Source organism: Mytilus californianus, unplaced genomic scaffold (assembly GCF_021869535.1).
Source record: "Mytilus californianus isolate M0D057914Y unplaced genomic scaffold, xbMytCali1.0.p SCAF_15, whole genome shotgun sequence".
NCBI classification, from domain to species: Eukaryota; Metazoa; Mollusca; class Bivalvia; order Mytilida; family Mytilidae; genus Mytilus; species Mytilus californianus.
Window position 1 is genome coordinate 18712512 of NW_026262637.1, and position 23591 is coordinate 18736102.

Genomic DNA, 23591 nt, shown 5'->3' on the forward strand with positions numbered 1-23591 from the left:
ACATTTTGTTAGTCTTCTGACTGCGACTAAACAGGGGAGGGTTGAAGTCGTCTGAAGACACAAGTTTTACATCGGCACATATTTACAAAAATCATATATATGCCATTAGGTATTTTTCAAAAATTGTGATAAAATCATATATATATTTTTTTTTGTCTCAGTCTATAAAATGTACTTATTTAAGACAACGACAGCAATTTTTGTCTGCTTTGTGGTAAGGACTCTCCGAAAATATCAGATCAAAGGGCTCAAAAACATCAAAAAACGCTTTTCCACATTTGAAAGTTATTCAAATTTTCAAAATTTCATACAATTTACCAATCTTTTGTGTACCTTTTTTAATGTTTTGTCATAGAGCTACATCTGAACATTACAAAAAGTATTCAAATATTTTGATAAATTTAAATAGTTTTGTGCTAGTAACTTTTTTAGTGGCGTCCATAAAAAAATGTCCAATTTGCTACGACAACAAACAATTGGCGAAATTATAATTCTTTTATTCAAATTGTAGTCTTTCCTTTTATTTGCCACAACTTCATTTAGTAAAATCGCGGTCATCTATGGATGCTGATGATATAGTTCGTCTGCATTGGATCAATTGGTAAGTCCTTTTGATAGCGTACTTTTTTTTTCTTGTCCACTTTTAACGTCATTTTGTTTTAAGAAATGTTGACCTCAAATCATAAAAAACGAGGAGTTTATGAAACAAAATGTATTATCTAAGACAATAATCATAAAAAACATGTAACTGAGAAACCGCGTGTAGCAACAAGGGCTGGTAACATGTAAATACGTCCACTGTGCAACTGTCCACTATGCAACGTTTCATTTCGAAGTGGACACAACCCGTTGTGTAGTGGACAAAGAACGTTTCATATTGGACATATATCATTACGCTGTGGACATTTGTGAATATTTTAAAAAAGGCTTGTAATATTTTCTAGTAGTTAAAATTGCAAATCAAACAGTTAAACCGTATAAAATCATTTATTTTGTCAGATTCTTGGAGAATTTTTTTTTTTAAATTCTAATTTTTTAGCATTGTAGGGCCTAACAAAATAGTTGCAAAAGGGACGTCTTGGTTCACCATGCCATGTTCACTTTAACAGAGTTGTTGTCAAACCTACCGTTCAGTTGAAGGTTGCATACTTTGTATTTAGTTTATACTGATTTTAAAGTATTGATATGTACAATTAAATCATTTATTTCTCAACATTTTATTTTATTTTCCAATTGTCAAAAATTTACATTTTTTTAAAAAGGCCCATATGCCTTTCCCAATGTAAATATAAGCTACAAGATCTGAAAACGAGGCCATTTTGTCAGCTTTGGCAGTTTTGCACTTAATGTAATTTGTTTAAAGCTCTATTACAAAACGTAAAATAACAAAAATACCGAACTCCAAGGAAATTCAAAACAGAAAGTCCCCTATCAAATGGCAAATTTGAAAGCTCAAACACACCTACCAAACGAACAGAAAACAACTGTCATATTCCTGACTTGGTACAGCCATTTTCTTGTGTAGAAAATTGTGGATATTACAAATGTGCAATACAAAATTTAAAGATATAAGTATTGATGTCTCACAGACTCATATTATTTGAATATTTGAAGCGTGTTATTTAGTAATAAAATTAAATATGTTATATTTTTTTATTTCAAATTCGACGGACCAAAAAAACGTGGGCGTATCAAATCTCACCCTTTATTTTAGATCTAGTACAAATTCTTGTCTTACAGTCATGTGTATGACGCTGATCAATAAAATATACTCCAATTCGAATGCCATAATCAGAGTATAGAAAGACACGATTTCTTGTTGTCTGATATATCACTATTATGTAATTCAAGTTACTTGTTTAATAGACTTTTATTGCGCTTTCTGTCGTTGTTATTCTACTAAGTGACAAAAACTTGTTTATATTCATGAAAGTCGATAGTGTTTATTATTGTGACTTGACTGTAAGTGTTACTATCCACCTTTTGCAGTTTATTCAAAGTTCTGACCAAATTTCAATTTGATTTATCAAACCAATCTGTTCAACTGGTAAGAAATTTTAACAAACTGCTGTAATTATCTACAGTCAAGTCGTGAAAGTTCAAGGTGATAAAATAAAGCATACTTAAAATCCTATTAGAATATAATTCCACAGTTCATTGATATTCTGAAAATGTCGATGAGAATTTCTTTACATTCTTTGATTGCAATTGTCATTCGAAAGGTGATAGGTAGTAATTTTTGAATAACTAAAAAAATGTCCAAATTTAAGTTTTTGAAGTATTTCTTCTACACATGGTTTTTTTTCTGTGCATGCTACAAAGCTTTCTTTACATTAATCTCTAAAATACCTGGTGAAATATACTGTAAGCTTTAATATGTTCTCTTGATGTTTTAAAGGGAGATAAGATAAATATTTCAAAAGATCAATGATTTTAGATTATCCCCATGGAAACATATCAACAATGTAATGTAATGTCACATATATTTTACTGAATATAACATGGTTTAATTCAAACTGATTCTTATGAATTTAGAAGATTGTTTTACAGAAAAGTTGTATGAAAGCTAAAGTAGTTTAGACAATTTTTTTAGCAATCAAAAAATACTACCTATCACCTTTCGAATGACAATTATAATAAAAGAATGTATAGAAATTCTTATCGTCTCTCTTTTTAAATATCAATGAAGTGGAATTAAAGTCTAATAGGATAGTAAGTATGCTTAATTTTACCACCTTGCACTTTCACAACTTGACTAGTTTTCTACAGCAGTTTGTTATCATTTCTAACTAGTTGAACAGTTTGGTTTGACAAAACAAATAGCAATTTAGTAAAAATTGGGAATAAACTGCAATAGGTGGAGAGCAACACTTACAGTCAAGTCACAGTAAACTGGTTCACAGTTTGTCATATTGTACAAATACTTCTAGATGTCTATTGACTTTTGTATCGTACCGTTTCTATATCAGTGATGTACATCTACATCTTCTTTTTATTAATATTTTTAAATTACTACCGAGGAATTCCAACATATCTGACTTTGTTTACTCTCTAAATGAAGTCGGCGTACTATCTGACAGCTCCTGTAGATAACTTTGATAAATCATGCTGTCTTTATCATATGATAGACAAAATTTAAAGATTTGCGACATTAATAGAAACCTATCGATGGTGCCTTTCAGGTTTTGAAATGTGCTGATTAGTTTTGGATGCTGTTAACATGATTAACATTTTGTAAAATAACAACATCATAAACGTTATCTTTTTCGACATTATGTAAGATTTTAACCAATATCTGCAGTAGAATGGCTTCATTTGAATCATTGTAAAATAAAAGTAATTATTATTAGTACAAAATAATATCTAATTTTGTATAAACAGTTGTTACAAGTTTGTTTTTATTCACTTTTAAAATTGAATTATAGAAATTATAATAGCTTATCTTATAAAATATACCTAATAATGTTATATATCAAGCAAGAACAGTTTGAAGACATGCATACTTTAATGGTCTTTTATTCAAGTATCGGATTTATTTCGTAACCGTAAGAGTTCATTTCGACTAAATGTAATTGAGAAATATTTTCCGAGATTAAAGCAACCATTCAAAAAAGAGATACAATTCTCTTTTTTTTTTCTTTATAAGTAAATTTTAATCTGATAAATGTACAGGAAAACTTAATTTCTCGTTGGTTTCAGATTAAATCAGGTGGTTATACGTATCAAACATTATACTTTAATCAATCATTGGCATTAATATTTGATCTTGCTGTTTGATCATGCTATTCGTACATGTACATGCTTTTCAATGCAGGTTATAATGGATGTTTCCCAGTATGTTACGATTCGTCACTGCGACGACGTATACAATAAAGAAACATAAGATGCAGAAAAATATGAATTATTGATCCAATAGAAGTTGAACGTTCAATCAGCGATGACTAAAAGTCTTTGGACGAATAAAATATAAAATGTCTCAGACAATTTAACCCACATGCCTTAACAGAACATGTCGTTCAAAATCATCTACGGTCAAAATTAGCTTATGGGTTATTGTCTTAGTTGTAGTATAATTTCAGTATGTATGTCTATTTCCTTTATATACTATACCTTACAATTATCCTATTACAGTTTGTGTATCCTTTCAATTTTTAAATAAGAGCAGTGATTATATTGCCGTTTCTTGGTATTTATAATGAGTTTATTTCCATCCTGCTTTAACCGATAGTCTCTAGTGGAAAATGGAGACACGCTTGTTAAATATTTAACGTGCTTGTTCACAAGTTGACAGTTCGAAGAAAGTAATATCACCTTACCTATGCTTATTTTTTATTTGGACTCAGAGTCCATTCTTTGCTTTTCTAATTACCTCGTGCTAGGCGGATAATCTTGATCAGTGAATACCATTTTTAAGTCTTTGGTGGATTAATCTGGAGATCAATCGAACGTGACCACCGAGTAGAAAAACTGGTTCATAAAACTATTTGATTATAAATAAAAGGTTTTAGACTCCGGATCGGTTATATGTATATTACTTTAACATCATCAAAATGTAGGTTATATCTACTTAACGTTAAAAAGACGAAGATCAACCAAGCCTAAACCGTTACAATGGTATCCAGTTTCATAAAACAACATGTTTTATGAATTAAAACATTTGATCGAGTAAATTGTTCATCGATGCGTGTAAGCACACCATTAGAACTACTTCACGAACGTGAATAATATATAACTATAATTTCTAACGTCAAATCTGTAGAAAGCTTATATCAAAAGCACAAATGCTTTTGAACAAAAATATGTATTCGACAATTTCCTCCCGCTCGCTCTTCGTGAATTAAAGTAAAATTTACAAGATTTACTATGTAAAGTCAATGAATTTACCTTCACCAGAAGCGCCCAAAATGTATAAATGCGTAGCAACGTTAGTAACTATATAACCAAACGGGACCTTAAACACCTAATACAAGCCCAGTTCGCCAAATGATCTAGTGTGCTTTGCAATGTGTAGGCGATATTGTCACGATGTCACAGGAGCATGGTTCAAATTCCGCTGCGAGAAAAAAAAAATATTGATTCTTCAAATTTGCAGATAAAGTATCAAAATCAGTGAAAAAGCTTTTGACACAACTGAGCTTAAACAAGTTTATTACAAACTAATTTTGTTTTTGTAAAATCAAAATTGGCTAATCATATTGTACCTATTTATGAAAATGATAAAAGAAAATGATAACTCGAAATGAAAATTGCAAAAAGTTCAATAACTATAGTTAATGCAAATGTATGATACAGTAAAGATACATCAATGTTAGAAATTTATTTGTCGAGTAATTGAGAATAAATTCAAATGATTTTTATAGTTTTCGGCTAAAAGAACAGTTAAATATAAGTTAATATAAAACTTTTCTGTGTGATTCATTGGTTAAATGTAATTAGTACAGTCTAAGTTAAGTCGATAATGCGCAAAGCTAAAGTAATCAATTTGATCTTCATCTAAATTTTCACATGACACATACTCCCACCGGAGGGCTAAACAATACTTTTCAATGTTATATCATTTGACAATTTGGCATTCCAAAAAATGCATATCTGGCTCTGAATCTTTCATCGAACTTTCTACTTTCTTTGTTCTGAGATCGTTGTAGCATAGTTAACGTATCATTTATTTAATTGTATTAAACACAATCTATCGAATAGTTGCTTTTCACTTTTCGAATTGTACTTAATCACTTGATATTTTGTATTTTCCTATGCAAGTTTTACAAATTTTATATTATAATTACTAGAAGTTGTAATACAAAAATCATTGAAGTTTTAATACTAAAATAATATTTGTTTTGTCATGTCAACGACCAAAACAATCAAAATACATATGTTTCTATAATATCGATCACCGTATATCAAAGTTGTGAATAATTCACAATAAGATAAGTGCATAATACCTGCTATCAGCACCAAATCCTCAAATAGAATTGTTATAATTTTGGTTTCGAAACGTGAGAAGAATTTTGTAGGATATTAAGTACCATTTTATCAATTTCAAAAAGCTTTTAGAAAGAATTATTTTGTTAGATGTTAATAATTTCGTTAATAAAGGCAACAGTAGTATACCGCTGTGCAATAGTCATAAATCGATTAGGCGAAAACAAATCCGGGTAACAAACTAAAACCGAGGGAAACACATCAACTATAAGAGGAAAACAATAGAACAACAGAAACACTGAACTGCAACAAAAACAAACGCCAACATACATAGACTTGGTACAGGACATTTTAAGAAAAAATTGTTGGTTGAACCTGGTTTTATGGCTAGCCAATATATAAGTTTATACTAATGGTAATTTTGACTTGTACTTAGACTGATTAACTTATTTGAATATGCATTAAAAGGACAAGTTTCACTTTTGGTAGAATATGGCCTTCGAATCTTTTTTATCATAAAACTTTAAAAAAAATCCATAATTTGGTCCTTAAATGGATCTCTTTTAAACGTCATTATGCTAGGTAAAACAAATCTCTTCATAAGAGTATATTATAGGTTCAAAAGTAAACACATTTTGGAGATCTTGTAAAAATACACTAATTTTGTGCATGTTTCGGACTTAAAGCTTATAGAAATCATTGACAGCAACCTATGACCCAAAATGTTCAAGTTGCAAAGGCTTGTATAGAAGCCCTAAACATAAACATTTTCTTGATCAGGGTTTTCATGAACATGGACCAAAAGTGACGTTACATCACAAATAATGCATACTTAAGAGGTCAAAATACATATACCTTAGATATCGATAAATGTGAGGCTGTTTTCTGCTCTTTGGTCGGGCTGCTGTATCATTTCAATTCTCAATTTTAACATTACTGTCTTCAGCTGTTGACAATAAATTATGTCAATTATAATACATAAATCTAAAGTTCGGTTGGATTGCGGTTTAAAATTTTTCTTTGTTTAATATTTCAAAACACAGAAATAATCATAGAGAATGTAGAATGTCACGAATCAAAATATACTCTAGGGGATTATTGTCTCATTGGCAATCATATCACAACTCCTTATTTTCTTATAATACTTTATTATTTATTATTTTTGTTACTGCTTTCCTTTGCATGTGTTTTGTTGTCTATATAACCGGTAGTAAAGGGCTTAGTTCTTTTCTGACTTGTTTTTTATTGTATGCATTTCAATCTACATGTACCTATTGTTATTCAATCGTTTGCAAGTTGTTTTCAAACATTTTGGTTTCTAGCATCGTTAAAATGACAAAATTGTCAAACTGCTCATCTGCTGCAGTAAAATAGCTGCCGTTTAATCTTATTGCACCATGTGCATGTGCCTGTCAACATTTCGGAAATTTGTTGCCTCTAGTTATATATCGTAGTGACTTATGATTTTCGTATGATCCTAAGTGTATTCTTTCATATTTGATTTTGCAAATAAAAAGGGGTATTTAGACTGTGTAATGATTTGTATTTATTTATACCTCTACTTGTCTTTTCGGTATTTTGATTCGTTAATCTGAAATTTTATTGACATATACTTCACATTTCCATACTAACATACATGCTGAAAAATTGGTTTTTTTAACAAATATGATGTGGCTAGTAGGTTGCTAATAAAAAAAAACCGTTTTGATAGACAGATAGTGGTTATTTTAATATCAAATGACTTGCATAGTAACATAAATGTAACAATTCTTCACAATATATAAACTACTCATTGGTAGCGAAATACGTTCGGTACCCTTTCCCTTATTGTGTGTTCTATGACCTATGCCTGATATGATACAGTCTATGTTTTAAATATCTTGACTTATATCTACTTACGTCCCAGAGGGTATAATCGGCTCAGTAGTCAGTACTTCGGTACTTATATGATTTATAACAAACCTCCCTTTCGAAATTTCGAAATTTTAAAGAAACTTAGGTTCAACTTCCCCCCGTCAAAGTTGACCTTAGATGGATTTTGCAATTAGTTTTATGTCTTTTTTGGTCATATAGATTTTCAACTGTTTCGGTTTTTATACATCATAGGCTTTCAAAATTTTGGCTTTGAGTGTTCCTGATGACGGTAAATTAAGAGAAACGCATGAAACTTAAAAATGTTTTTTTTTTCAATTAATATAAAAAAAAGAAGATGTGGTATGATTGCCAATGAGATAACTCTCCACAAGAGAACAAATGACACACAAATTAACAACTATAGATCATCGTACGGCCCTCAACAATAAGCAAAGCCTATACCGCATATTCAGCTATAAAAGGCCCTGAAATGACAGATGTAAAACGATTCAAACGAGAAAACTAACGGCCTAATTTATGTACAAAATAATGAACGAAAAAACAAATATGTAACACAGCAACAAACGACAACCACAGGCTCCTGACTTGGGACAGGCACATACAGAATGTGGCGGGGTTAAACTAGTTTGAAGGCGCCAACCCTCCCCCTAACCTGGGACAGTGGTGTAACAGTACAACTTACGAACAAACTATAAGAATCAGTTGAAAAAGGCTTAACTCATCAGATGGAAACAAATAGAAATACATCAAACAAAAACACACAGTGGACGTAGACGGGTACTTGTACATCCCAACAATAAAAAGACAATAAGTACAGATTTGAGAGTACTCGCAGTTACTGACAGCTAGTTCTAAGCCAATAACAACTAATAAAAAAATCATTCATCTCAGACTAAATTATCAATCAGTACACATCCAACATCCAATGGATTTAGTTTAAAGACGTCATAAACAGTCAGAGAAAAACATGACCTTGTGCAAGGCCAAGATACAGGTATCGACAGATTGTAGAGTGATGAATGTGCATATGTATATAACAATAGTATTCAGTTTGATTTTAATGTTTTTTTAATGGCATCAAACTTAAACTCTAATTGAAACACATTATAATGATAATTTCATATAAATATAAGCAATGTGATATCTTTTGCAGATTGTTTATATTTCAACATAAAAATTATACAGAAAGAAATTTTTATATCAAATCAAAATTATTTTCTCTTTTAAATGTGTGCTCGACTTCAGGTATTCATTAATTGCCCTTTTCACAATTCTTTTCTAGGAATTATTACAAGGGTTAGTTAGAGTGAGGAACAAATTTAACAACAGGTTTTTCCATTTTATAACTCAGCTAATTATATGAAACACAATTTGCACAGGCGTCTTATTGTTTCAAAAGAAATGAAATATTGTAAATTTGGTTAAGATTAGAGAATAATCATGGCGTATGATTTCAAAAGTGGTATTTTTTATAATATTTACAGGAGTTTTACTACAATATATGGCATTATTAGTATTGATGTTTCAACAAAATATATTTATTCTCTTCAATTTATAGTTTAATACCGTGACATACTTTTGCGTTTATTCGAACAATATTTTGATACCTCGAATTAATAGATAGTTAAGTCCAAGTTATTCTTTTTGGATACAACTACGGTCTAAATAGATTGTTAAAAAAGACTTCTAAGACGCTGATACATTTGCAGATGTATAGACATAACTATACCATGGCCAAGGGCATTGTTGTATCCGTTAAGCTAAACAAGTGCATTTAAATCCCCTAAGACAACACAACTCCAATCTCAGTTTATTTCATTTAGAAAATTAAAACATTTCTTTTGAAACGGAATTAAAAAAACAAATGAGAAAATTAATACAAATTCTCTACTCCGGTTGATTAATTTTCAAGTTTCTACGCAAAAAGAATATCTTCTTTAACAGTACTTGCCAAAATATAAATGCCAAGTACAAGATCTATTATACTGTATTCTCATGTAGTATTCATTGTGTCAGTTATAACCCAAAGACCACTAATTCGTTGTTTCCAATATTTTCTTGAAGGTCAAACGAAGCTATGACAACGGTTCATGTATTAATTTGATGTTTTTCATTTAGAAATGAAAAGTATTTCGCTCATATGGTACATTCATTCATTTTACACAATAAACAAGAGTCTGCAATTGTGTTTTTGAAATTGGGCTTGAATAAATCAATATGTAATACATTTGTCTTGCTGAGAATACAACGATTAATATCACTACAGGTTTGAAGGAGAAGAAAGGCCGGTTAGTTTTGACTGATGGGATGCTTCACAAACTATATTAATTGTGTACTTGATGCTACTGTTTTACGATTGTTTCTCAATTCAAACTAGTGCAGAGTTACGTAATAGAAAAAAAACAACAAATGATTCATGAAAGGGGAAACTGGCTGCTCAAATTTTTTTTAAATATCACTAACTATGTCGTATAATTTTAAATGAATCCTATGTAGAATTTTTTTTTTTTTTATATTTTTCAAAAGTCGTTTTGTATTTTGTATTTAATCTTTTCAATAATTTTCTCAAAAATTACAAATCAACTTATTATTGTGTTTAGCGGTATTTGATAGGTTTTAGTTCATAATAAGAATACGTAAAACTTTATTTGAGTATGTAATTGTAATAAGAAGTAACATTCATATCTCAAATGCATTGAAAATATGACATTGATTTCACTCATTAGTAAAACCCCATTCCCTCGACTTCTCTTACATAAAATGAACACTTTAACCTTAATGTAATGTTATATAACTGTCTGATACTGTTAACAATGCTTATGTAAATACATCAACAAATTAATATATGTTTTGGCTGACAAATCTGGCGTAAATTTTAATAATTTAAATACTAACATTTGTGTAACAGATTTCACCAAAAATATTGAACCGATCATTACATCTGCATGTAAAATGGTAACAAATACTTCGGTATTTAAATTTTACAAAACATTGTCATCTTTTCTCTTTTTGTGAGTTCTATGCCGAATGTTTGATATGACGAAGTTCCCATATCGCCTTAGCTGTCAATTTAGAAAAGGAAAATTATTCCCATCAGATTATGAATATTCAGCTTAGGTGAAAATAAGAACTTTTGTAAAAAACTTTAAAAAAAAAAAGTTAATACGGTTATTTTTGCGGTAAATGCAGTACAAACATATTAAGTTAATTTACTAAAGGTTAAGACAAATAAGAAAAATAAAATCAGTTCATCAAATTGAGTAACAACGTCAGTGCATATACTTTCATAATTGACTTATTTTTAAGAAGATCATTAAAATATGACTTGAAGAAATATGCTATACTACGGAAAGAATGCACTTCCGCCGTTAAATAAAAATATCAAATGAAAATATGTTTTAAGCTAATAAACCGGATTTGTGAGGGTTGTGATACAGTGTATATTTGTCAGTAAGATATCTATATCTATGAACTCACAAAACCAATTTTTAATTGTCAAACATAATGTTTTTAAACAAATGTTGTTTTTTTTTTATTTTTGAACTATAATGGCTTTCTTTTTTCATATTTTTGTCTAAGAGACATTATAAAAATCTTTATTTGTTTTTCTTGAATTTTTATTCCTGCATTATCTACCTGTTTCGTTCATATTTAGATTAATTTCCGGTAAATGATTTTTCTTTTCCTTCTTAAACATTTAATAATGTAACAGAAAGAATGAAAGTAGTCTGACTAAACAAAATATGCACACTCATTGCATTATGAAACTAAGGAGATGTGGTATATTATTGCCAAAGGGACAACTATTCACCAGAAAGCAAAGTACAAGGATATTAACAACAGCTGCTATTGGTCATTGTATAATCTTAACAATGAGCAAAACCCATACCGTTATACTATAAAAGTACCTGTATGACAAAGTGAGTGAAAACCAACGACCTGAAGTATGCTTCGACAATAAACAATAAGCAAATATGTCAGACAGTAACAAAACAACAACTAAATAACAGACTCCTGACTTGGGACAGGCTTATACAGTAACATGTATTTAAAATAAAGGCAACAGTAGTATCCCGCTGTTCAATAGTCATAATTCGATTAAGCAAACACAAATCCGGGTAACAAACTAAAACCGAGGGAAACACATCAACTATAAGAGGAAAACAACGGAACAACAAAAACACTGAACTACAACAAAAGCAAACGCCAACATACATAGAAACGGACTGTAGATAACAACTGCCATATTCCAGAAAAAAATGGTGGGTTGAACCTGGTTTTATGGCTAACCAAACTTTCCGCTTATATGGCAATATAAAGAATACCGCTAAAATGACAACACTACGTGGCACGAATACAGTACAAACAAACGCAAGAACACTCAGCACAGAGAAATACATAAATAAATAATATAATAATACATTACAACATGTAAACTGCAGAATAACAATGGACAATCCTGTGAATTTACGACAGCACACCAGGACACTACAAACGAAATATAAACTGCGCGTCACATGAATTGATCAACGTCACAAAAAGTGACGCATTTTTTGTGACGTTTATATTATCACAGGTAAATTTCTAAAAATAAAATAGATTTGGTTTATCTATAGACACGTACAAGATTATTAAGTTGGGATTGAATTTGTAACGGTGTTATTTACTCCATTTTCTAACCATGACAAGAACATTAAAATAGAACTGTGTTTGTAATGGTGTTATTATTTGTATTTTCTAACCATATGGGTCTTTCTTCTAAATCAAAACTGAGTATAAACAAAAAAATCCTTTGCATATAGTTGCTTTAAACTTAAAATCATATGAATGTAGTAGCTGATTTTTTATCTTCACTTTTACATACATATAGAAAATAAAAATAACATAACTGTAATATAAGGCAAGATCATGTAAGACCCAACAATAAACACACATGAAAACAAACAACATAAAAACAACCTGTAGTCGAACCACGAGTAACTCGAATTTACGGATATATAAGACATATGCGAGAAATGTACAGAAAATGTAGAATTCAAACGAAATAAACAGACAACAACTCAGCACAAAATGACCCACCGGACCCACACGTATAAGAAGGTGACAACAAAATGCCCGAAAGCGATAACACTTTTAACTATGAATGCTGTATCCCCATTCTGTATATTATTCTTCTCCCCATTAATTTGTTGTTTTTTGCAATATTTTGTATAGATTAATAAAATACCAAAATAAAGATCATGTCTTCATTTTTGAATCAAATCTATTAAATTTACATTATTTCAAATGTTGTTTTCGTTGTATATTTGTACATATTTTTCTTGGCAATTTGTACCTTTTCCCTTTGACCTCACTGTCTAATATTTTGGAAGATCATGGACAAGACCTAGTACCCGATAATATTAGGCAATGACGTCATATATCAGTGGAGCAAAGTCACGCGATCATATCAATCTGCGTCAGTTTTAAAATGAAATGCACGCGACTTCATTGATACAACCGAAGAACTACGTGTATCCCAACGTTTTGTACGCGTAACAATAGTTTTTTTTTTACTATCTCATTTTATTTGGTATTCCCAACAACAAAAAAACATATTGTTTTAAATCCGTTTTGGCAATTGATGAATAGATAAGGGCATTTTATTTTTTGATAATGACTTCATCAGCTCGAATATCAGATCACCCTAACGGGCTCGCTTGCTACTCTTGCTGATAAAGTCAGTATCAAAAACAAAAACCATTATTCTATATAAACTAATATATCATGTTACTGCTATTTCTTGGAAGTCAAAATTCATAATAATATGTGATATTTCAATGAGAATTACAATCCTTCTTAACGGAATTCAGATTCATATTTTTCTGTGACTTTTCCAGAATCGCTTAATTTACGAACTTTTGTCTATTTAATAATTTCAGATTGATTCACATTTGGTCTTAGTACAGTTTCCATCTCGCCTTGTTACCCTTTTTAACGGGAACGCGGAGTTATGGCGAAATGAGAACGCACTAATTTATATCGATTTTATGGCAAGACTCAGAAACAAAATTTGAAACAAATGGAGGCTACGAAACTAATATACTGCTTTCAAATCATTACAAGTTATCTAATATTGTATGACTCTATTTTACATTGTAAAATTACAAAGGGCTTAACTGCAATACTGTGAACGAAAAAGAACACAAGACGACATAATCGGGGTCACATGGGGAGCAAGGTCTATACCAATGGCGTCCTTTAACAATTCAATTTAGTTTTGTTAATTTTAATACAATTAGATTTTAAGTATTTAGTCAAAGTATTCTGTAAGACTATATATCAGCAATTGCATTTGAGACTCTAGCAATAATTTTAAATCCCGACCATTATTTTATTATTCCATATATTGCGAATTGTTTTCCATCATTTGAAATTTTATTTCTATAATTGCAAAAAATGGTGAATACTTTATTGGCATAACAATGCTTGAACAGCCACTCTATTTCGTGAGATACTGTGTGTTTATTCAAAAATTGAAATGTAAAATACGTTAAGCTTATAAGAGAGATTAACTGAAACTTCGCGATTAACAACTTCCGAACATCAAGATAACGACGACATTTAACATTTCAAGGGAAAACCATCACCATAGACAGCAAAAGTAAACAGTGACATCGGATATCTCTCCAAAGAGTGTTTAGGTACAACATATTTCTCTTCGTGTACTTTTGGTGATATGATAAATAGTTTATTAGCGTGAGCTAACAATGGAAAAATAATAACATTTGATATATTTGAAATTAATAACATAACTATCATCCTAATATGATCACCATGAAACTATTCGAATTTTTTTTTTATGGCAAATTTTGATAATTTTTCATTTTTAATCATGTGTTATCTAAAACTCCCATGTGCATTGCCTTATTTCTGAAATTACGCATCAAAATTGTCACTAATTGATCTTTCCAATATCTATGTGGTTTTTTTCATTCTGCAACTCATAACTTATATTAAGAGTTGCGAAAACGTGACGACTTGTTACATGCAATTCATAATTTGTTTATTTCCAGATCAACGATTAACGATAAATGTCATTATATTGATGGCTTTCATATGAGTGCAATACATCAAAAAGTGTAGCATATGCAAACAGACTAAAAAATAATGTTGTTAAGCAAATATAGAAATACAGATCATTGATAAATTTGTGTTTATCAAAAATCTTACGAGGGGTTATGTTTAAAATATGAAAATATAAACATAAAACTTTTTTCAAGTTGGTGCGTCTGTTGCGCTTTTCTGGTAGCACGGTAGTATTTGCATTCCAGAATTGAGGTAGCTCTTTTGTGTACCCTACTTAAGTCAATGTATGTGAACAGTGTGATTGGACAAAAAATACAGTATCAACTGAACATACTTTCCCAAACTGAAGGATGAATCAGGTGTAGAAAAATATGAAATAATTTTACATACAGGTGAAAATGAATTTTTGAGAATTTTTTTAAATTTTGTATTCACTGCATGATAAAAGACCTAAAAGCACTAGTGGCCTTAGGTTTTAAAAGATATCAAAAAAAGTAAACGGTCATGATACATATTCAAATTCATCTCTGAATAGAATAATAAAAGTACTTCAGTTAACTGTGTATGTCGAATTTTTGGAAAGAAATTTGTTAGAAAGTGGTGAAAATTCTAAAAAGGCTACCATTATCCCTTATGGGCCAGGAAATACTACCGTGCCCCCTTAACTAGGATAAATATGTTTACACTAAATCAATAAAGGTATTTTTTTTTACCTATTCAATTTGTAAATTTATCAATAAAAAGTTGATTAAGGGCAACTACAATAAAAACAGACCTTAAATTCCACCCCTGGGAGTGAAAATTGCTGATTCAGCAAATTTTGCCTGATCTGTGGGTAATGATGGAAACATTTACCTAGAATGTAGAACTTCATTATTTTTATGTAACTTGCAATACATTTTTAATTATAAATGTTCGCTTTAACTTTTCGCAGTGTCTGACACATGTGCAACAACTGGAATTTGAGACGCGACATATTTTTGTTGCCTGTAGTCCTATTATTTTCACCGAAATGAATAAAGTGCATAATTTCTTATTTTTTTCCACACAAGTACAGCTATACTAGTTTTCTTCAGGTTTGATTTGTAGTTCTGTGGTAACATGACACCAGTATGAGCATTTTTTGAACCAGCAAGTGGTTAGGGGGTCCTTACTTATTCATTTAGCCCTCATATTTAGTTGAAATAGAGATAGCAATAGGGGTTTTCTTACATTGACAAGAAATTTTTTTTGGACGAAGAATGTGATTATGATTGTATATCAGCAAGATTAAATAGTTTATTCATTTTTCATGCAAATGTTATTAATTTATTTGATTTTCCGACCCTGAAATGCACAATAAAGCTAAGTTGATTATGTAAGGGGACATAATTTAACTTAATGCATACATGAGAAATAGACAAACAGTCAACTTAGAGATATATTCTAGTACATGTATTGTCAAAAAGATCTTTGAATAATAGTTAACTGCCATCTTTAGAGTCTTGTTATAATGCCTTCATAATCTGGAAATGCTTAAAGAAATGTAAGGCATGCTGTAAAATGTGGAATAGACTTTACTATCATTTTTCATGATTTGGTGCTTAAACTGTTTTTTTTTTATCAGTCAGATTAACTATAGATAGAGTTGGCAGTCCAATAATTCCTCCTGAATCACCATGGTTACTTCTGTGCTGATTTGAAACAACATGTATTTGGGTTTTGTTCACCCCTTAAGTAAAAATGTTCAGATGAAAAAAAAAAGTGAAAATCTGCCAGCTGGGGTAGGGGTATACTTTTTAATTTTTTTTTGTAAGAAATAAGTGCAGACTTGTATTCTTTATTGTAATATGTTTCCTAGTAAGAAGTCTATACATAATAGGTGTCATGACTGATTTCAAGTTTGTAATGTCTTGGTTAAGGTAGCACGGTAGTATTTGCATTCCAGAATTTAGGTTGCTCTTTTGTGTACCCTACTTAAGTCGATGTATGTGAACAGTGTGATTGGACAAAAAATACAGTATCAACTGAACATACTTTCCCAAAATGAAGGATGAATCAGGTGTAGAAAAATATGAAATAATTTTACATACAGGTGAAAAAGAATTTTTGAGAATTTTTTTAAATTTTGTATTCACTGCATGATAAAAGACCTAAAAGCACTAGTGGCCTTAGGTTTTTAAAGATATCAAAACGGTCATGTTACATATTCAAATTCATTTCTGAATAGTATAATGAAAGTACTTCAGTTAAATGTTTAAGTAGAATTTTTGGCAGTGTTAGAAAGTGGTGAAAATTCTAAAAAGGCTACCATTATCCCTTATGGGCCAGGAAATACTACCGTGCCCCCTTCTGGATTAACCTTTATCAAAACACTAAAACCCAATAATTGTGTTGTCAATATATATAAATACTTGAATACCTTGAGGAGCAGTTTGACCAAAATGGTTCTAAGAGAATATCAAAATCCACATTAGGTCAACTTTGCCAAAAGGAATTGGAACCTTTGTTTATTTAAAAATCCTTATTTAAAAGTTGTTAGATATAAGAAGATGTGGTATGAGTGCCAATGAGACAACTCTCCATCCAAGTCAAAATTTATAAAAGTAAACCATTATAGGTCAAAGTACGGTCTTCATCACGGAGCCTTGGTTCACACCGAACAGCAAGCTATAAAGGGCCCCAAAAATTACTAGTGTAAAACCATTCAAACGGGAAAACCAACGGTCTAATCTATATAAAAAACGAGAAACGAGAAACACTTATGAACCACATCAACAAACGACAACCACTGAACATCAGATTCCTACACGGATCTAAGATAAAAGTTATCATTCAAACCCTAGCACATGTTCAAGTACATGCATGTCCAAATTAAGTGAGCTCGCCAGTGATTGTCCTATTTTTGTATTGTTATATCCTTATGTTTTTCGTTTCAGTGAATTTTGCTTTAATGGCTTTTTTTTTATAATCCTAAATAAACCCTTTCACAACGTTTTTACTCAAACAAACAGTAACAACTTTTGTTGTCAGTACGCAAACCATTATTTAATGTTGAAATAAATACACATTTTCTGATATTTTTGTATCATCAATATGTTGTTTAGATAACTTTTTTTTTTTTATTTTATTCTAAAATTCTGAATACATTTTATGTTTATGCATGTATTATACAACAAAGGAAAAGAATAGCACATACAGAGGCCGTGCTAGGCTCATATATGTACAAGCCCTTATTAGAATTAGAATATGACAACAAAAGTTCTCAAAACAAACTAAAGAATAGTTACCAATTTGTACAACTTGAATACTACTTATGACATATATTCTATATAGCCTTAATGGAGTGTTGCTGCTCACAAGGAAGTATTATAGCAATAGTTCCTAGTGGAAAATTCGAAGTCATCCCTTCTATAATTTTACGGACGCCAGCACGCGTTGGTTAACCGTTATGGAATATCTATTTTACCGAAGACAACTGATAGATCTTATTGTCGTTACCACAATCCTGTCCATTCCCCGAATTCGTGTTGCTCAGTCTTTATTTTTCTATATTGTGTTTTGTAGACTGTTGTTTGTATTTTGGTCGTTTTTCGTTTTTTGCCATGGTACATGTATTATCAGTTCGTTTTCGACTGATGAGTTTGAATATCATTTTAGTTTCTTGCACCTTTTCTTCTAGGATCCTACAAATAATGGTTTTACCCCCATTATAACAGATTTGACATCACAGATGCAGTTTGAAGAGGTTTTCTGAAATTCTTTGCATAATGAAAAACTTCAAAACTGCATTCGACACGACGTTAATTCTAAAAAACGTCGCGGTCAGATGTTTAACATACATGAATTGATAATTGATGTTTACCGGGGCTTGTTAATATAATAAACAGATTGGCATATTTCTGTTAGAATAAAATCTGCTAGAATCAATAGAAGTATAGTTTACTAGTTATAGTCTATAGACGATTATCACAGTTCTTATTTTATTACGTCACATTAAGAGGTGATTGTTCGATAACGTTATTAACCACGATTGAACTTTGGTAAAACGATGTAACACATTCACAAAAAAGAATTCGACATTGGTATATACAATTCTTACTGGGGAAAAATCATTTAAAACTCTAAATCAAATATCAAAAGAACATTGTACGGTCATGATAAAATGACGTTAATCATTTCAATAAAAAACTTTTTTTTTATACATTACAAAATGAATAAGCCTACTGCCTATTAGTTCTTCTAGATATGAGTATAAATCAAACTTGTCATATCATTTGATACGCAAAGTATTTATAGGATAGTAGTGATGACGTTGTTTACATTTTTTATAGTTCTGATTGCTGTCAATTATGTTAACTGTGTGTAAAATCTCAACACCCAGTATAAGAAAAACGAGCATTTCTTAATGGTTAAGTTTTGCAGATACAGCTTTGTGCGGTTAGTAAATATTTGAACAAAGAACAAGTAACTTACGGAAATATGTGAATGCGCAATACATAGAAAAGTTATTTTCAGATTCTAAACAAAAGGTTCATTTTGTTTCTTTAACTGATTACGGGTGCATTATTTTGACATACATTTGATTTAATGGATTGTGTTTCCTAGTACAGTAACATAAAATGAGGATAACACTCTGTCAAATGCATTTTAGGTATAATGAACTATTGGATTATTCAATGTCAGCATATGCTACTAACTGTGGTAAGTATTTTTCTATAATATGTTATTCAAATTCAAATACATTAAAAGATACGATAATTTTGTTGTTATAAGAGTTTACACCATGATTCCAGATCTGTTCTATTGTTTTCAAAATTGAACAAAAAACAGTTCAGTACATTTTTCAGCATTTCATTAACCATGTTAACAAAATTATGAAATTACTTGTTTTTTCGTCAGGAATTTAGTTATAGTATCTATTTTTTTTTTTTTTTAAATAATTGTAAAGACTAAAAGAATCAATATGTATACATCGTCCGTAAATTAGAAAGAACCGAAACATTCCAATATAAGAACTGTGAAATAAACGACGGTAAGCAAAACTCCTTTTCAAATAAATGATTTACTGGGATTAAATGGCTGATCGTATTAATACTATGAATGTAACCTATATGCAATTATGTTGATGTTTTTTGTAACAATACTCCTGTGTAATTTACTTTTTTTCTTGATTGGATTTAGTGTAGTGATTGATACCCATGTCTTCAAGGTTGAATGTCTTCTAGAATTACAATAAGACTTATTGTTTGATGATATATTGGTTACACTTAATGTAACAATGCTTATTTATTCCATTGCCTCTACTCTCCTATTTAATTTTTATTTTTTATATATCGATGCAAGAAGAAAGATTGATATATACTTTGTCGATTGTATTAAATACAATATAAGAAATAAATGAACAATAAGAAAAGAAAAGAAAAGAATGTATAAGAAGGGAAGAATAATAACTCACCACATATTTTTATTGTATAGAATTTGCTCATTAAAGACCAATATAGCGTTCTGTTCGGTGGTTGGTTTGTTTTACTTTTTGCTTTTGGCCATGCTGCTGTCTCCTTCGCTATATAATATATAACCCCCCTTTTTTCCAGCCGCGGAATATTATTACGTCTTTGGTAAATTGTCATAAAAAAAGTTCTCAGACGTCAAAGATCCAAATGCATTACCAATATATTTATTAAACTCATTTTTTTTCTCGAAAACTCAGTCAGTTCGCAATTTGTATGAATCATTTGTTTAAACATTCAATTTGAATTCAATTATGTCGAATAAAAGAGCTCGTGCACAAAGACGAGTCACGCAGTAAGTATGACTTCAAAAACATGAAAACTGTGAAAGTAATAAATACACACGGAATTCATAGAATGCATTGAATTCAAAAGAAGAGTTAACATTTTGGATTCAATTGAATTATTTTTAAAAAATCATCAAAGATACCAGGCTTATACTTTTCTACGCCAGACACGCGTTTTGTCGACAAGACTCATCAGTGGCGCTCGAATCAACAAATGTAAAGACCAAATAAAGAACGAAGTTAAAAAGCATTGAGGACCATACATTGCCGTTAGGTTTTGCCAAATCACAGTTCTGAAATATTGTTTGGATGATAAAACCACTTTTAAGAGCCAATAACATGATGAAGAAAGTATATTGATGTTCATGTATAACACACGCAATTTATAAAGTGTTATTGTCTTTTTTATTAGTGCAGGTATGAAAAAAGATAGGAATGAAAATGCTCAGAATAGAATAAACTCAAAACGAAGTGAATATAAAATGTAAATGGAATAAGCATTTCCTGCTATACATGTATCCCCATCACGTGGTTCCAACAACACATCAATAGTATAATAAGTTTCATAGCCAAGAACATTAGAAATGTAATAGATTAAACCTAATAATCGCGACATGATATTATCAATGATGATTAATCGGTAGACAATATCTAGTTCTATTCATGTATAAAAATATTTCCGTACTCCACGTACTTTTTACAACAAAATTATTTTTATTTACTTGTATACGTTATTTTATTTAACGGCATTTTTTTTCAAGGTTATAGTTGTCCTTCTGATATTGTTTTACATCTCACCCCCTTTTTTATTAATTTTGTATTTTTATTGTGTCATAGATCAAATTTATTCATTCAGTGTATGTTTACTTGTTTATTTTGTTAATATGTCTTTTTATTGCGTTAAGCCATTTCAATTGATATTTTATAGTATATCTTTCTATGTTCAGACGTTACACTATTATTTCAGGTTAGGGTGAAGGTTGGTGCCTGTTAAAACGTTTAAACCAGCTGCATTTGTTTGCACCTGTCCTACGTCAGGAACCTGTTGTTCAGTGGTTGTCGTTTGTTGGTGTGGTTCATAAGTGTTTCTCGTTTGTCGTTTTTGATATAGATTAGACCGTTGGTTTTCCGGTTTGAATGGTTTCACACTAGTCATAATTATGACCCTTTATAGCTTGCTGTTCGGTGTGAGCCAAGGCTCCGTGTTGAAGACCGTACTTTGACTTATAATGGTTTACTTTTATAAATTGTGACTTGGATGGATAGTTGTCTCATTGGCACTCATACCACATCTTCTTATATCTATAGAACAATTTTATCATGTCCGTAGTTTTAAATTTAAAAAAACAGATTCAAATTTTTTAGCATTTAAAGGTTCAGAAAGTGGTCAACCTATTGGTAGCTAGCTGGACTGTGCCGGTTTTTATTGTATGTTTTACTTAAAATATGGCCTAGTTTGACAAAACCTGTATAAAAAAAAAGTCTTGTCAACTACTTTTGGTTATTCCAAAATTACATGTGTTATTCAAAGCTCTTCAACTTTGTACTTGTTTTGGCTTTCGAACTTTTTTTATCTGAGCGTCACTGATGGGTCTTTTGTACACGAAACGCGCGTCTGGCGTATTAAATTCTAGGCCTGGTACCTTTTGATAGCTATTATTTGTGTGTGTCTCTGACCTGTATGTTCTCCCATTTATTTGTATTGTAGACCTGTCATGTAATCTTGTCATTTCAATGTTATATTTAACATTGCCATAAAAGCGGGAGGTTTGGCTTGCCACAAAACCAGGTTCAACCCACCATTTTTTTCTTAAAAATGTCCTGAACCAAGTCAGGAAAATGGCAATTGTTATCGTATAGTTTGTTTCTCTGTGTGTTGCATTGTCGTTTGTTGTTTTTTCACTTCAGTGTTTCTGTTGTTTCGTTGTCCAAATGTACTATATTGTATTGTTTATTTGCGTAATTCTCTATCCGTAATGTTGTACTGTATTCATGTCATGTAATGGTGTCATTTTAGTGTTATATTCAACATTGCCATAAAAGTGCGAGGTTTGGCTAGCCACAAAACCAGGTTCAGCCCACCATTTTTTTCTTTAAATGTCCTGTACCAAGTCAGGAAAATGGCCATTGTTATATTATAGTTCGTTTTTGTGTGTGTTGCATTTAAGTGTTGTGTTTCTGTTGTGTCGTTGTTCTCCTCTTAAATTTGATGTGTTTCCCTCAGTTTTAGTTTGTAACCCGGATTTGTTTTTTCTCTATCGTATTTATGAATTTTGAATAGCGGTATACTACTGTTGCCTTTATTTACAATTTAAAATATGACTAATAATATTTAAGATTACTTGGATAAACATATATCGCATTTACATTTTATAAAGATAACCAAGCAACTTGAAAGTTTAACTTTGGCAGCCAAAAAAAATGTTGTTCGAATTATTGAACAAAAATACATCGTTGCTTTGATACGTCAAAGATATTCTTGATATTTACTTGATAGCAACACTTGTTATCACATACGCATCGTATATAAATATAATACATCTTTGTTTCATGTTCAAGTAGATTAACTGTTCGTTTAGGGGTTCTATTTTTTAGTATTGAACACTCAATTACTTCTCTTTTTCTCTTCACAATCTAAACAACGAATTATAATTAAAACCAGGAATAAAACTTATTTAACAATTTAAGTTGAAATAAATTGTGTCCATATATTGAACAGGTATCCTATATTCTCATTTCTCTATTGAATTGAACATAATGAAGTCACATTTTAATGTGTGCACTGACATATTTTTGTTTCTTTTACTATGAACAATTACACTTACAACTTACAAATCCCGTTAGCTCCATGTGCCGCATAGGGCGCTAACTATGAACAATGCAAAATAAAAATTGGTCGTTTCCATACTGATTTTTTTCAAATAGTGAAAAAAAAGTTTATTTTGCA

The 23591-nt window shown here is 30.6% G+C and overlaps 1 protein-coding gene across 2 annotated transcripts in view; it reads left to right on the top strand.

The window, feature by feature from the left end:
• Window positions 1–23591, top strand: part of LOC127725583 (uncharacterized) — a 145406-nt gene that overhangs the window by 54320 nt on the left and 67495 nt on the right. The window contains exon 2 of one of the 2 annotated variants that reach the window (XM_052232655.1): window positions 19499–19548. The gene's annotated coding sequence lies outside the window, so the exon portion shown is untranslated. Of the gene's footprint in view, window positions 1–19207; window positions 19549–23591 lie in introns of those variants that run through there. The other variant, XM_052232654.1, reaches the window with a different exon arrangement.